At 44.1% G+C, this 15,764-nt stretch overlaps 1 protein-coding gene across 3 annotated transcripts in view; it reads right to left on the reverse strand.

Moving 5' to 3' along the window:
* LOC111867112 (orexin receptor type 1-like) overlaps positions 1-15,764 on the reverse strand; it is a 266,602-nt gene that overhangs the window by 139,178 nt on the left and 111,660 nt on the right. The gene's annotated exons all lie outside the window — the stretch shown is intronic.

The raw sequence follows: 15,764 nt of genomic DNA on the forward strand, positions 1-15,764 counted from the left end.
CGACCGACCGACCGACCCACCGACCGACCGACAGACCGCCAGACCGCCAGACCGCCAGACCTACCGGCCAACTCCATGTAACACAGTCCTTCTTAAGAAACGAATGGTGGAAGACAATATTAAAGAAGTCCCGTGCCATTTATGGACACTGAATGCTCATTACGTTGTCCGCAGAAGCCTGTAATGAGTTATGTGTATCCAGTACACGCCCTACCACTGGTTCTTTACGATACATTTTAATATTTCCCATCTACGACTACGTCACAAAGAGGTACCTCATCTTCAGAGTCTCCAAAGAGATTTATATTTATTTCTCTTCTCCCCCATACGTGCTACATGACCGGCCGTGTGTTTCGTGAAAGTTATAAACTATGGAGCTTTCCATTATGCAGTCCTCTACGTCGTCTCTTTCTGTCTCTTAGGGCGAAATGTTTTCCTCCTCACCCGCACCCCGTCCTCAAACACCCCTAGTCTTTGTTTTCCCCGTAATATGAAGAACAAGGCGTCACAGGAGTACAAAACCAGAGGCAGTATCATAATATTGTTGACGTCGTGACTCGTCATCTGAGAGGAGGGAGTCCCGCCGGAAACAGCCGCACTGCGTCACACGGGATGTGACGTTCTGCACCCGGCGAGTGGAGATGTTATGGAAGAAGCATAAGGCTGGCCAATCGGACGCAGCCCAAGCTTTCTTCAACCTTAAGATAAAAGCAGTATTTTCCTGTGAAAGGTCAATGCCCACTTACCAAACTACACTCTGTCGCCACTCAGAAGATAAGCATAAGGATCTTCACCGCTATGAGAACCTCAAACTGTATAATAGATGTTTAGTTTATATGTCGAAATAGAACAAACCTCAGGATACCACTACATACCTATTTATAGGATAGAACTGTTATGGTGGTGCGTGAGATTATGAATGAGCACGCACTGCTTGCAAGTTGATTAGCTGATGATAGTCTCTCTGTCACGAACTGTCGTCATTTTCATGAAAGATACGCATTAAAAGAGCTTCCTTGAACCTGTAAGTCTTCAGTATTGAATGCTGAACTGTGATTACGAGAAGTGGAACCTCTAATATCCAGCAAGCTTCAGCGTGAGTACCTGCGCACGAGCAGCTAGGACGAGGTTTGCTGTACCAGTAGCAACATACGGACGCTCTGTTTCTGTCGCAACTGATAACGGGAAGACGCTGGCCACTTCATTCATCCTTCCGTTTTATAGGGCTAGACGTTCAATTTAAATTTGTTTGTGTTCTGCCTTACGATGGTGATATTAATGCATCGAATGGTGGGGCAAAACTTGAATAATTGGCTGATGAATTGAAAAGTATCTGTAATGAGAAAGTCGTGGCGTAATCGAGGCACTGTCTCATTTGACTGTAGGGTCTGAAGAAAACAACGAATAACATCAGTATATATTTGTGTGGCCCAGTCGAAATTCGAACCGAGAGCCTCATGAATACGAGTCCACGGGTGTTACCTCTGCACCAGCCAGTAAGTCGTGGAATGTTATGGGAAATGTTTACTTTTCCTTGGAAAGACACATAAAAGGTGCTCTAATATGTATATGTGTTAAACCTGTTGCATTTCTAGACATACCGGCACACACATTCGTGGCTCGACTACGGAATCATCTGTGGAGAAGTGTTTGAAGGACATGGGGAACGTGTACCAACTCCATTTGGATCTGAGAATATCGTACCACGAAATTAAATATGTCTTGAAATCTGGTACGTTTACCATCCAGTTGTATGGCCACATGAGGTAGGTGATTCGCTGGAATTGTGCAGTTACAGTTGTCCAGATGATCGCATCGCACTGCCTGTGAGCGGAACTGAACACCTGTGCGCCTCGTTCCCAAAGGCTCCGAACATTGGTACGTGATCAATGTCTCTTGTGCTTCTCTCTGAAAATGGAGCGTGCAATTCCCTGCATACGACGAATAAAAAATATGGCTACAGCTTTAGAGACTTGAGTTGGTCCCATGTGCGGGATACAACTCAGCAGTAATGCACGACAATATATATTGTTAACGTCCCGAACTTGCGCTCTCGCATCGGTTATATATTCGGTCATCAGCTTGCCTGAAGTTGACACTTCACAGTGCCCGTCCTTTCCTTCTCAGCATCACAGCAGCTGACATTTTATTGAAAGAAACGTATTCAAATTAAGAAATTACAGTTTGCTTGTGCAATGAAAAGCAAGAGCTGGGAATGATATTCAAATTGCGTCTAAAGATTCTGAGGCAATGCTATACATGTGTGTGTGTATATATATATATATATACACACACACGAGTATATATCGTGCGTGTGTACAGGGTGCAGCTGAAACTGTTTGACAAACTTTAGGCATGAGTTCCACGAAACAAAAAGAACTGTCCATATCAACATGTGCCCGAAAATATTTTTTATTTACAGCTGAAAGAATATCGTGTACACACCAGCAGCGGTTCCGCGTTAATGTTTGGCGTGTTTTGCCACATTGGCTTGCACCTTCTACATGATCTGTGAAGGCTACTGGAAGCTGTACCACTGGCACGAATGCGGTACATGCCTGGTGGCGCGCCGCCCTGTGCGAGATGTCCTCATGACCGAGGAGGACACTGCATGGGCTGCACGCTCCACGCCAGATTTGAATCCTCTGGAGTTTTACACGTTGGGACACCTACAAACCCTTGTGAATGCATGTCCCACTGACAGCGAAGAGGCACTTCACCATGGCATTGTGGGTGTCTGTCAGACTATACACAGCTCCCCTGCGGCGGTCCATGAAACGTGTCGAGGTGTGCAAGTTATTGTAAATGTACTCTCTCAGCTCTAACTCATACATTGTCTGCGGACACGTGTTGTTATGGTGTCAGGAATTCGTGCCTACAGTTATTCCGCAAATTTCGGTTACGCCCTTTGTGTGTATGTATAGATACAAAACACACATACATACACACTTCGCTTTGGAGGGGGGTGGCAGAGACTAGAACAATTACAAAATTGTTCAAGAACACTGAAATTGAAATATCATAAAACCAAGAATAATATGAAACCTTTATTAAAAATAAAAGTATACCGGAACGGATGTAAAATCTAAGAAGAGTATATCAATTGCAGCGTGCAGATTGTCCACGGAAATGCATAGGACAAACTGACGAACATTAAAACACGATTCAAAGAACATATAAGAGATATAAAGAATAAGGGACGAAACTCCAAATTCGGCCAGCATACAATTACACACTACATATGAATATGAAACAACGGAGAAAGCAAAGGAAATTGTACATACAGAAAAGAAGGACCAGGTGGCGGATACGCGTGAGAGATTTCACACTAAGCGGAACACGCATTTCAATGATAATTTCCCTGAGACATATAATCCCATATACGACAATAATGGCTGCCTAATGAAGAGTAGGAAATGAAGAATAACAGCCAGCCTAGCCCATCCACCACGCCTATACACCCCCTTCCTACCGCTTCCCCGCCTCTTCACCACTTCATACCTAAAATTTAGTAACATAACGCATACCACTAGACCAGTCGTGAGTTCCTCTTAACAGAACCGGACGTTGAAAAGTGGTAAATAGGGGAATCCATAAAGTAGTAAATAGACAACTCAACTTGAATATCAATATATCAACCAACATTGCATTCAACCGGAAAGCAATAATGATAAAATGCTTATTATATTCTCTATATATTAATTATTAACAGAAAAACACATCACACAACGTCACACGTACTAATTCCAAACAACACAACAGAATTTACAGAAATATGAACCAAATCGTAACCAAAACAGTGTCCGATATTGCCACGTAATATAAAATCATGTAACAGTACATGGTGCCATGTGAAGGCCATTACAACAGAGCACCAGAACCGTCTGTTGCTGCAGAAGGTGACTAAATACAGAAAGTTTTGTGATATTTTCCTTGTTTTTACGGTTACTTTTATTGTTTGCTATTTAACGACGCCAACAGTATGTCGGATGGAGAACTGGAAAGGATTTGGAAGGAAGCGGTCGTAGCCTATTCTAGGTAATGTCCCGGCATTTGCCTAGAGGCTCTGAGGAATACAGTCAGGACAGTGCGCGTTTCGGCCGGTATTGGAACCCACCACTTCCAAAATAAATGTGTAGAGCTTTAGCTGTAGATGATATTCGGCCTTACGTCACTGGCTGCATAACCCATCCGCAAAATCCCGGGCAGCCCATCAGCGCGTCACGTTCGTAACCGTAAGGCAAAAGTCAGTGACCAGAGTGGGATCAGAAGTCTGTGTCCCAGCGGCCCACAGAGTCAACTTCATCGGCAAATAATTGCATAAATGCAATCCGTTATCCCTTGGAGGTCTGCAGAGAAGAAGAGTAGAACCGGGGGACATAGCGCTGACGGCTTGGTACCACAGTTTCATCTAGATCCTGAGCAGTGCTCACTAGTCTCGGTGTTTATGAGAATAAATATGCTTTTCGAAGCACTGTAGACAATGTTCAAGGAATTTAGTGTTCTGATTGATTGCGAGTTTCGTAGTTGTGAAAAGTAAACGAATAATAGCAATACGTATTTCTGCTTCACAGGTTACACGGCAAGGCTCCCCCACAGAGACCGCCGGTAAAGGCTGTTTACGTTGATTACGAAAATCATACGAAACACGTAGAGAAAGCGGTTGTCAAAATTCAGATTTGTTAAACGTTAAAGCAGAATTACACTGAAAGCACAATTTCCTCAGGACAGACATTACCATGTCGACAGGACGCGAGCTATGTCCACCCCACTGCACAGAACTGAATAGTGGATGTAATATTACACCCTATTGCTGCTAATTAGGTGTGTTGGGGGAGAACACGGTCATGATCAGAGAAATGAACACTGATCAGATTACAGCTGCCGCATATAGACTCCTAATTCACTGATGACACGGGCTTTTCACTAAACACATCTTCGAGGAAGAGCATGGAGGGGTCACTGGAAGGACCAATCGTGATAACAGCAGCTTTACTCAGGACCTCCCATTCACCCCGTTTTTCTCATAGTTTATCGCTGCAGTGGTCTTCTGGATTGAGACATCGAAGTTCGCGCTGTTCCTGAGAAAGGCAGTGCCTCCATTTTCAGGCTGAAGTGAGTAGGGTGAAAATGCTGCCAGGTTTCTGGGTAGGCTTCAGGCCAGATGTCGGACCTGCATCAAAGTGTCCACCAACATTCATAACCTTACCACATCGCCAGCCTGCTCACCCCGATCCTGGAGGCAAGCTGATCCTTCGAAACACTAAGCCTCGCCTACAAGGCTACATGGGGTCACAGCCCAGTCCACAATTTGAAGCAGTGAAACTTACAAACGATGATTTACGAACTCAGTAAGTAACTAACAGCATGGAACCCAGTCCTTCTCGAGAAGCTAACGGTTGCTCGGCTACTCGAAAAATTCCTAAAATTGAAGGAACACGAAAGTTCATTACAGTGCTAACAAGAACCCTACACAGCCCAGTCCACCTTATTATTATTATTATGACTGCGTCTATATCTTCCTTCTGGTGTTCTTCGCCCTCATGCCGTCTACATGCCCGACCAATCTCACACTCCTTAGTTTCACGAAGAGTACGAGATATGAGGCTCCTCTTTGTGCATTGAAGACCAAGCCTTACAAACGTACAAAATTACTGGAAACATTATTATAGTCCCTTTATAAGTTTGGGCAGCAGACGTGAACACTAGAATTTCTTAACTATCCGAATTTACTCTCCTTATAATTTCTTCGTGGATGAAATTTTGATTTGTTATTCTCTTTCCGAAATATCTGAATTTCGCCTCACTTTGAAAGTGTCTATTTTCTTCTGCCTTCTAGTGGAGTTGTTAACATGCGCTTCTGGGCCAAATTACTTGCTAGCATTACTTGCAATTTCTGTATTTTCCTTGGTATTGAAGTTATCCTTAAGTAGATTCACATCATCAGCACAGCCCACAGGCTGAAGTGCCCCATTCAATTCCAGTTCCGCCTGGGTTCCTTGGATCTTTCCAATATAACATCTTTAAGTGTGGCCAAGAATTAATTAAGCGGTGCTTATGTGAATACCATTTTTATGTCTGAGTTTAACGTTCACGGGTTTCCTAACTAGTTACAGCAACTCGATAAGCTTTACGTTCCATATTTGATTTCGAAAGGGACGGTTTAAATCTCGACAAGTACCTTGACATCCCGGGCAAAATTTGCACCACTTCCCTCGGTCTCTGTAGCTGAACTTAATGGAAGCAACACGTAGCGTGTGGCCCTGTTGCTGAGCAATGACTCTGTAAACAACGCCCGTTCCTAGGCAACAGATTACAAACACATGTAGCAGTATAATACGCTAGTACTTCTTACAAATCCTTTCTTATCCAACATTAGTGACCACTCAATACACTCATTCGACGTTGTATAATTTCGGCCGTATTTCTGCGGCAGTAAATGAATTGCAGTCAAACGAAATTACATTACAGTTATTAACTGAAATGTGCAAATGAGTTTCACGCTTCACGATTTTCGGTACAATATATTTTACATTGCTCCAGAGATTAAAGTAGATAGATCAAGTTTCATGTCAGCTGTACAAGGGTGTACTTATTCACTACTTGGTAAATGCAGTCTTCCAACATCACCGCTCGTTTCGCATTCCGAATTTAAATATATTTGTTACCTTGCATCTCTACGTTAGCAGTTACGCGTAATAAAGATCTGGTCTGAAGCCCCAGATGGGTGCGTTACTCCAAGAGAGACGGGCCGACTGGCCCACAGAGCAGTTGAGAATTCGGACCAGGAGATTCCAGTCTCATCAGCATTGAAGAATTAGGTCGAAGAAGGGTTCAAAGTGATTTGAAGTCTTATCGGATAGTGGAGATACTGCAAAGGCACAGCCATTCTTGAGATTTGTTGCCTGACAACGACTGGTTAACACAGATCAGTAGACTTTGTTTTACGTTTTATAATTACAGTAATTTTTAGTGTGTCATAATTAATAGTACTCACGACTCATGAATGTACAATAAATCGATTCGCCAATCCAAACCCCGTCTACGAGTCAATAATACACGTGACAATATATATATATATATGTGTGTGTGTGTGTGTGTGTGTGTGTGTGTGTGTGTGTGTGTGTGTGTGACAGTCTGTTGAGGCCCATAGCGTAGTGAGACGTCGAGGCTCCCACATTTTTTAGACAATCGACTCACAGATGGCGGTGAGGTTGTCATCATTACGCCACTCTATAACCCCAGGAAGATTCCTGGTATGCATTTCTGTTAGAGGCTGAGTCGACCCCAGGGCCACGTTGGGGCTGCAAGGATTAGGTCAACTGAAGAATCCAATGGCATTATTGGGAATGGAAAGCACGACCTTCCGGCTTGTAGCAGTGCCCCACATGCTCGTATACAGAAGCCACAGTCACTGCGCAGTTGAGAGGGCGCGCGAACCGCTGATTGTCACGCGTGTCCCCAATAACTGCGCTTCGCTGCTTCACGTACACAATATGAATTTCTGAAATGATTACCAGGAAATTAACTCCCACGCGCTCTTTGATCGGTATGTTTAAATACAATTGCTATTTGATTGCGCTACAGGATACAGAAGTATTTAATTAATACTTTGTATTCGTGAATTGATTTTAATTAATATCCTGTATAACGGTTAAATTAATAATAGACAGAAATTATGTGGCAACAAGCCGCTATGTTGTTTCCAGTGTAGCCAACAGAACAAACACAAAGGCAACAGACATCCATCGCGCACTGCCCATTCTTTGCTTGGGGAGCAACATGGCACCAGACCCAGAACCAGTGTGAGGCTACACTGCACGTGCTTTCCGTTCTCTTCTTTGTTTGGGACGTGCCACAACACCTCACTCTGTGTAAGCTGTTTCCTCTGGACGCAGCACTGAACCAAGGCGGTAGCGTAGTTGGCTGAGGCACTATGTTACAAGCCGGAAGGCCGGGGGTTCGATTCCCGATGTGGTATCCCTTGTAGTCTACTTGAGTCTATAATGCAGGAATATCAATATAGATTTAGGTCACTGGATTTTTTCAATTGACCTAATCCTTGCAGCCGCACTATATAATGCTGGATTGGACGCATCCTCTGACAGAAATCAGTACCAGGAATCTTCCTGGGGGGCAAAGGGCTGTGGGCGCGTAAGGATGACAACCTTGCCGCCATCTGTGAGCCGATTATATAGCCTCGACGTCTCACAACCCCAGGGGCCTCCACGGTCTGTTATAGGGATAGCTGTAACTTTTAGGTATAAGAGCTATGAGGACTGGATAAATGAATGGGTGGATAGGCAGATAGAGAGAGGCGGAGAAAGAAATGGATAACGCTTTAATATTATCATTGCCAAGGAGATCAGTATTTGCAGTGTGCGAGTGGACACTGCAGCTGTGAATAATGCGGACTGGCAGCGGTGCGCTCAAGTGAAATTACGTCTTTAAACATTACAGTTAGAGCAATATTTTCTCTTCCAATTGTTCGAAGACTTGTATATTCTGTTGTTATGAAATACCTCAGCCTCATTGGTCCATATGCTATGGTGCCATTATGTGTAGGATTGGTATTTCCGTCGAAGGTGTAACGTCATATTTAACATTTAATATCGTATCGAAGATGGGGGATGTCGCGGTACCGGGACACCAAACATTTCGAAGAATAAATGTTCTACACTGAAATCTGAATACCAGTCATTAGTTTAACATTGGGCGACACTGAGGACGTGGCGGGACACACGTCAGCCTCGGTAAGGGAAATTACGGAATAGGCTTTCATTGTCAATGCTGCGGAAGGAACCAGGGCGAACTATTGCAAAGCTGTCCATGGAGAGACACGTGTGGCACTTATACAGTAGCTTTACGCGAGATAAAGGCCGTGCTCAAGGCGAGCACCCTAGCAGACCAAACTAATTCATTAAAAGCCATAGGGGAGCAAACAATGCAGCAGGACGAAACCGACGGAACTTCAAAGAAAGCGGCAGATCAGAACGTTGCCCACCTTAAAGATCCACCCCCCCCCTTCCCCAGGAAGTCGTCACACGAAATTTTTTCGCCCTTCTCAGGGCAGCGGACACGGACACCGACGCTTCCGGTACTGAGGCCACTTCAAATGAGGAGACAGGTCCTGGACTAGGCCGCCTCCAGTCATCCTAACGTCTATCACTATCCTTAATCAGCTGCAAAAACAACTGAAGTGTGCCAGAGAAAGCTTTGAGTTCCGTAGCACTAGAAATGGAACCAGAGTCATCACGAGAGGCGTGGCAGATTTCCAGTCCGTGAAATGCCACTTCGACGCCAATAACATGTCCTATTACTCGTTCTGTCCCAAATCCGAAAACCTTTGAAGGCGATGATAAGCCACCTGCCACACAGCATCCCATCAGAAACCATATCTGACGGGGCTGGTGAGCCCTAGGTTTGACGTTATTAGCGTCAAGCAGATGACAGCCGTCCGTCGGCCACCTCGCGAGGGATCGAACACCATAAACAACCTCTATCTATCTACCTGTCTCTCTATTTGTCAGCCTTTGTGAACCTCGGCCGCTTTTTCAGTTTCTTGATCCTATGCACAGTCAGTAGGACTCCTTGGACGGGGGATCAGCCCATCGCAAGGCCGCTACCGACATAAGTTGCAACACAAACACAGAATAAACGCACACAGACATCCATGCATCGAGTGGGATTCGAACCCACGATCCCAGTGTTCGAGCGGGCGAAAAAGGTTCCTGCCATAGACTGCGCGACTGTTAAGTCTACTTGCAGTCAATGAATCCGACAGGGCTGACATGGTTCCCTTAAGCGTTACAAAATCTGTAGTACTATGTGAGAAAAATAAAAGACCGTACTCATTAATTTATTCACACTATAATCATTGAATACATGCAGACATTACACTGAATAAAAACATTACAGTACTCACTTTTTGTAATTTTACCCGAACTCAAGCAGAATTTTTGCACGCATTTTACTCTCTTCGCTGTCTGACTTTCCACAAACTCTTTAGCTTGAGAAATTACATTATGCATGTCTGAATCATTCCGTTGTACGGCAAATTCCTGCAGTTCCTTTAAACTTTTGACAGCATCTTGGTACGTCTTCACTTTACAATTTTTTCTTCTATCATAATGTCAATTTCCTCTTTTTCTTCCTTAAAAACTATCTGATGTCTTTTGCGAAAACTCTCCAACCATCCGTCAGATGCTTTGAATTCAGTCTTCCCAAGTTTTTCAGGAACCTTTTCAGCCACGCGGTGATTTTTCGCCCTGACACTGACAAACCACTCCCACACTATTCATTAACGTCTTCGTTTTCAGTTTTTCTTAAGTTCTCTTTTTATTTTTCCATTAGCACAATTTTCCCACCGCTTCAAAATTTCCGATTTCTTCCTTAGAATCTCATACACTTGAGTTTTACCGACGTTAAACATCTTCATGATCTGCTTAACAGACAATTTATCTCGCTCACTCGCATGAATCACTTTTACTCTTGTGATAAGATCAAGCACCGCTCTTATCTCCGTAGCCATGAAGACAACTGCTAGACTAAAGTAAAAATGCAGGCCTAGAGCCATTACTAAAATTTCTGGGAGGGGCAAACAGTTCAGTTGAATTTCAGTTCAGGCAGTGCAGTAGCATTAAAAACTGAATTTAAGAGTTAGAGAAAACAAGATTCTGTAGAATGTATAGGATGCCTAAAATTCTTCTAAACGATGCATTCCGGAATACTGGAAAATTTCCGTACAAAGGCTTATTTTGACTTCCGTTTTCGTGTTATACGGTTTCCGTTTAATCCAGGATATCTAACAGCTTTTTCAGCTCCAAAGTCACGGGACCTGAAAGTATTTCCTTTTAAGACAAAATTCCGTTTAATAAGGGGTCCGTTTCAGGCAGGTTTAAATATACATTTTTTTGCGGCGCTCCTGAAATATTTAGCTGGCTTCCACAACCTATTGTTAGGAAATGCGTCTGCCCTTGCATACCTCTATACAAACGGACACAGGGCATACCGGGAGGATACCTCTGTACAAACAGACACAGGGCATACCGGGAGGCATACTACGGGGGGATATCTCTGTACAAACACAGGGCATACCGTGTGGCATACTAGGGGAGGATACCTCTGTACAAACAGACACAGGGCATACCGGGAGGCATACTACGGGGGGATATCTCTGTACAAACACAGGGCATACCGTGTGGCATACTAGGGGAGGATACCTCTGTACAAACAGACACAGGGCATACCGGGAGGCATACTAGGGGAGGATGACACTATGCAAATCCATCGAAATGCCGAGTTAGAAATTTTACGATTACAATACTCGTACAATCTCATGTATAAAACGTACAGGAGGAAATGAAAGTTCTTACGTTTAAGCTATATGTTAATTATACATATGCCATTATATACGGTAAAAGTAAAAGGTAAAGTTGTCCCTGTGCTTAACTAATTAAGCACTATGCCATGAAGACATGAGGGAGTGAAGGCATAGCTCCACATTTTCTTGACCTCGGCACTAGCTGAAGGCGAGTGGCCAGCTGTACGGCCCTACCGCTTTACCCCCGGGGAAGTGCCCATGGTATCCATCGAATATAAGGCGGGGTGGACCCCAGAGCTGGTCTCGACAATGTGAACTGAAAATATGTACCTTACCGGGACTCGAACTCCGACCCCTCAGTCGTCCAGCCAGTGGGTATTCCGGCTATGCTATCCCACCATCACATATACAAATTGCAGTGGCCGCACAGTCTAAGGGTTGAACCTTCTTCGCCCGCTCGAGCACTGAGATCATGAGGCATGGATGCCTCGTGTGCGTTTATTCTGTTTGTGTTGATTTGTGTGTAGACAGCGACCTTACGATGGGCTGATCCCCAGTCCAAGGAGACCTGGCGACTGTGTATAGGTAAATTGTAAAGGTAAAGCTATCCCTGCAATAGGCCGTTAAGGCCCATAGGGTTGTGAGACGTTGAGGCTCCCAGATGGCAGTAAGGTTGTCAGCCTTACGCGCCGGCCGCCCTTTACCTCCAGGAACATTCCTGGTATTCATTTCTGTTAGAGACCGAGTCGACTCCAGGGCTATAGTGCGGCTGGGAGGATTAGGTGAATTGAAAAATAAATCCACCTCATCGGGACTCGAAACCGCGACATTCCGGCTTGTAGCACAGTGCCTGAACCACCTACGCTAAGGAGCGACCAAGACGCAACGGAAGGGCCGTAGAGCCTCAGACTGATACCGGACCCGGGTAGGGGACATGCAGCTCGGGTGCTCACGTGAAGATCGTGTCAATGCCAAATTCACGCAGGACGTGTAGATGTATGGATCTTCATCACTGTCATAGGTGGAATATGGGCAGCACAGACCTTGTGGTCAGTTCAGCCCTGCGCGGTAGAGTGAGCGCAGCAAGATACCGGACATTTGAAAGCCCAGCTCAATTAAGCGCACAGCGACGCCGGAGGCAAAGCAGTGCAAATGAAACCCATGTTTATCGGATGCTCAGTCACTTTTACACGGTTGCGTCCAACCGTCAATCTTGTAGCTAGCAAAATGAGCCTGCAATTCTGGGAACGTCGCGGAGGGGAGATGAACTCGATTGAATTTAAAGGAGCAAGAAACCGAATAAGCAAAAAGCGGGGCCCGGACCTTGTAGCTTGTCAGTTTGTATAATCGTAAGGGAAAGTCAATTTTCCTTCGACTGCAGCGGAAAATGGTAAAGCTTTCATAAAAACGTGTTTGCATCCGAGCAAGAATGGCATTTGTTCTGCTACTTTGCTAACCATCTTACCAGTCAAATGCAGCTGCAAGCTTGAACACTGTAGATGTGCACATGTACTCCAAGTTTCTGTAACGTAGCACATGAAGTAAAACGCAGAGGAATGGGCACTACGCTCGTGTCAGTAGCTCATACGCTCCAGGTTTATGATTGTTCACTGAGGGCATCATGAGTAGTCGGGGGAGGCAGATTCAGTCTCTACGTTGTTAGATTGACTGTAGAAAACACGTCCGCTTATTCTTTTAATTGCTAGTGGGTTGGGACTAAGTCCCTTGTACTGCGGCCACTTTTGGCCTATTGTACCAGCCCCAGATGATAGGTGAGGGTGATTGTGGAGCAATTGGTGGAATGAAGATTGGCAGGGGAAACCGAAATACTCGGAGAAAACCTGCCCCAGCGCCACTTTGTCCACCACAAATCTCATTTGACCAGACCCGTGATCGAATCCGGGCTGCCGCGGTGGGAAGCCAGCGACCAACCGCTTGAGCTATGGCGCGGCCTCGAAATACGTCCGTTACTTAGGAGTGGATATCCATCATTGTTGCGTATTCGTTGAAACATGTTCACCTAGCAACGGGCTGTTTACCAAGAATCTGTCTCCGAGGGAAAGTGATAATCAAGCAGGTGCCTTACAGTGGGTCTATACGTTGCAATATATTCAGTTTTTTCGGAGATATAAAAAACACCTAACCGTTAAGCATTCATTTTGTGCCACTTCTGTAAGAAGACGCGTAAAAGCGCAAAAGTGTGTATTCATGGCTACGACCAGTGAGAGATTTCATGGCGTTGAGATAAAAGAAAGAGGTCATACCCATAGGAACACAAATTTGTTAGATGTTACTCAGCCTACGTCTGCAGGGACTCAGAAACATAAGGACCTTTGTTTCGGGCCAAGATGGAAAGGTATTTCCCCAAAAGATGTCACACGCTTTGTCGCCGAACGAAGCTGATAGATTTTCGAGTGAAACATATACGTGTAATAAAGGAGTGCACACTCAGCCAAACAAACCTGAAGCGCTCGGTTTCTTTTACGTAATCTTATCGAAAACTGAAGCTTACGAGGATGATCTATTACTTACTTACTCACTCATGGAGCTGTGCCCTTCTGGAGGAGCCGCCAACTCTGCAGCTACTCAAGAAAATCCCAGCATTTTATGGAACCTGAAGGTTCATTACCGTGTTCACAAGAGCCTTCCACTGGTCCCTATCCTGAGCCAGACCAAACCAATCCATACCATCCCTTCCTATCTCTCTAAGATCCATTTCAATATTATCCACCCACCTACGTCTTGGTCTTCCAAGTGGTCTCTTTCCTTCTGGCTTTCCCACCAATATCCTATATGCATTCATTTTCTCTCCCATTCGTGCTACATCCCCTGCCCACCGCATCCTCCTTGACTTGATCATTATAATTATACTTGGAGAAGAGTACAAGTTATGAAGCTCCTCATTATGCAGTTTTCTCCAACTTCCTGTCACTTCATCTCTCTTCTGTCCAAATATTCTCCTCAACACCCTGTTCTCAAACACCCTCAGTCTGTGTTCCTCCCTTAATGTCAGAGACCAAGTTTCAAACCCATACAGAACCACAGGCATAATTATAGTTTTCTGTATTCTAATTTTTATGTTTTTGGACAGCAGACGAGAAGACAAAATGTTCTGGACTGAATGGTAGCAAGCATTACCCGAGTTCAATCTCCTCTTAATTTCCTCCTGAATCAGGTTTCGATCTCTTATCGTTGTTCCAAAATATCTGAACTGTGCCACATTTTCAAAACATCTGTTTCCTATCTTTATCACGATTTTGCCCTGCATTTTGGTGACGAGACGCAACATATACTTAGTTTTCTCTGTGTTTACTTCTAGACCAACTTCTTTACTTGCGTCAATTAAAGTTTGTGTGTTTTTCTCTATGGTATCTATGTACATTACCACCCAGTAGATTCACATCGTCAGCACAGGCCAACAGATGAAGTGTCCCGTTTAATTTCAGTCCCACCTGGTTTCCCTGGACCTTCCTAATGGCGTATTCTAAAGCAAAGTTGAAAAGGAGTGGAGATAAAGCATCTCCTTGATTTAGACCATTCTGGATAGGAAATTTATTAGTCAATATTTACCTACAAGGACTTTACTATACGATTCGTTTAAACACATTTTAATTAACCTAAATAGTTTCATGGGTACCCCGAACTTTACCAGAATATTGTACAATACTTCCCTTCTAACTGAATCATAGGCTTTCATGAAGTTTGCAAATAGCTGATGTACTTTTGATTTGTTTCATTCTGGTGCGTCACACTAACAATTATAAATACAAACCACTCCGTCCAATGTGACATATGTTTTTACTATGTTAAAACTTATCTCCCTTACATGTTTCGGTCCTTACGGGCCATCTTCAGAGGGAACATCATTACAAACTGGAAACTACCATCACAATAGGTGTTTTGATTTAAAATACATACACTTATATCCTATAATGCACAGTACGCAAAAAGTCGAACGTTTCACAATCACAGCAGCTTCATGGTGTTGTAAAGTTTTTAAAAGTTTCTAGATGTTTCACCACGTCATCTGAATGAAGCAACGAATGGCGGTAGTGCACTCAAGTGACGTCACATGAAACCCACGTCGCGTGGAGGCGAGGCGACACAAATCCGACCTGGCGTCCACGGATCACGGAACGGCATTTTGCCGTAGAGGTCTCCAGCAGATATCAGATGTACACTGTTTCGCAAACCGAAATATTTTCCTGCCGAAACTTTCCACAGACTAAAATAATTTGCGGATTGACACATTTTGCAAATGAAAATATTTCGAGGGCTCAGTCCTTCTAAATTAAAAATTGTGCCGACTTAAACTTACCAGCTTAAATATTCTGCCAAAAGAAACACTGTTCCAAACGAAACATGTGCACCATGCGTATATGTGTCGACAGTTATAATGTAAGATAAACATTATATAAATTGTTTTTTTTTTGTATTAGTG

This window comes from Cryptotermes secundus, unplaced genomic scaffold, assembly GCF_002891405.2.
Source record: "Cryptotermes secundus unplaced genomic scaffold, Csec_1.0 scaffold291, whole genome shotgun sequence".
NCBI lineage: Eukaryota > Metazoa > Arthropoda > Insecta > Blattodea > Kalotermitidae > Cryptotermes > Cryptotermes secundus.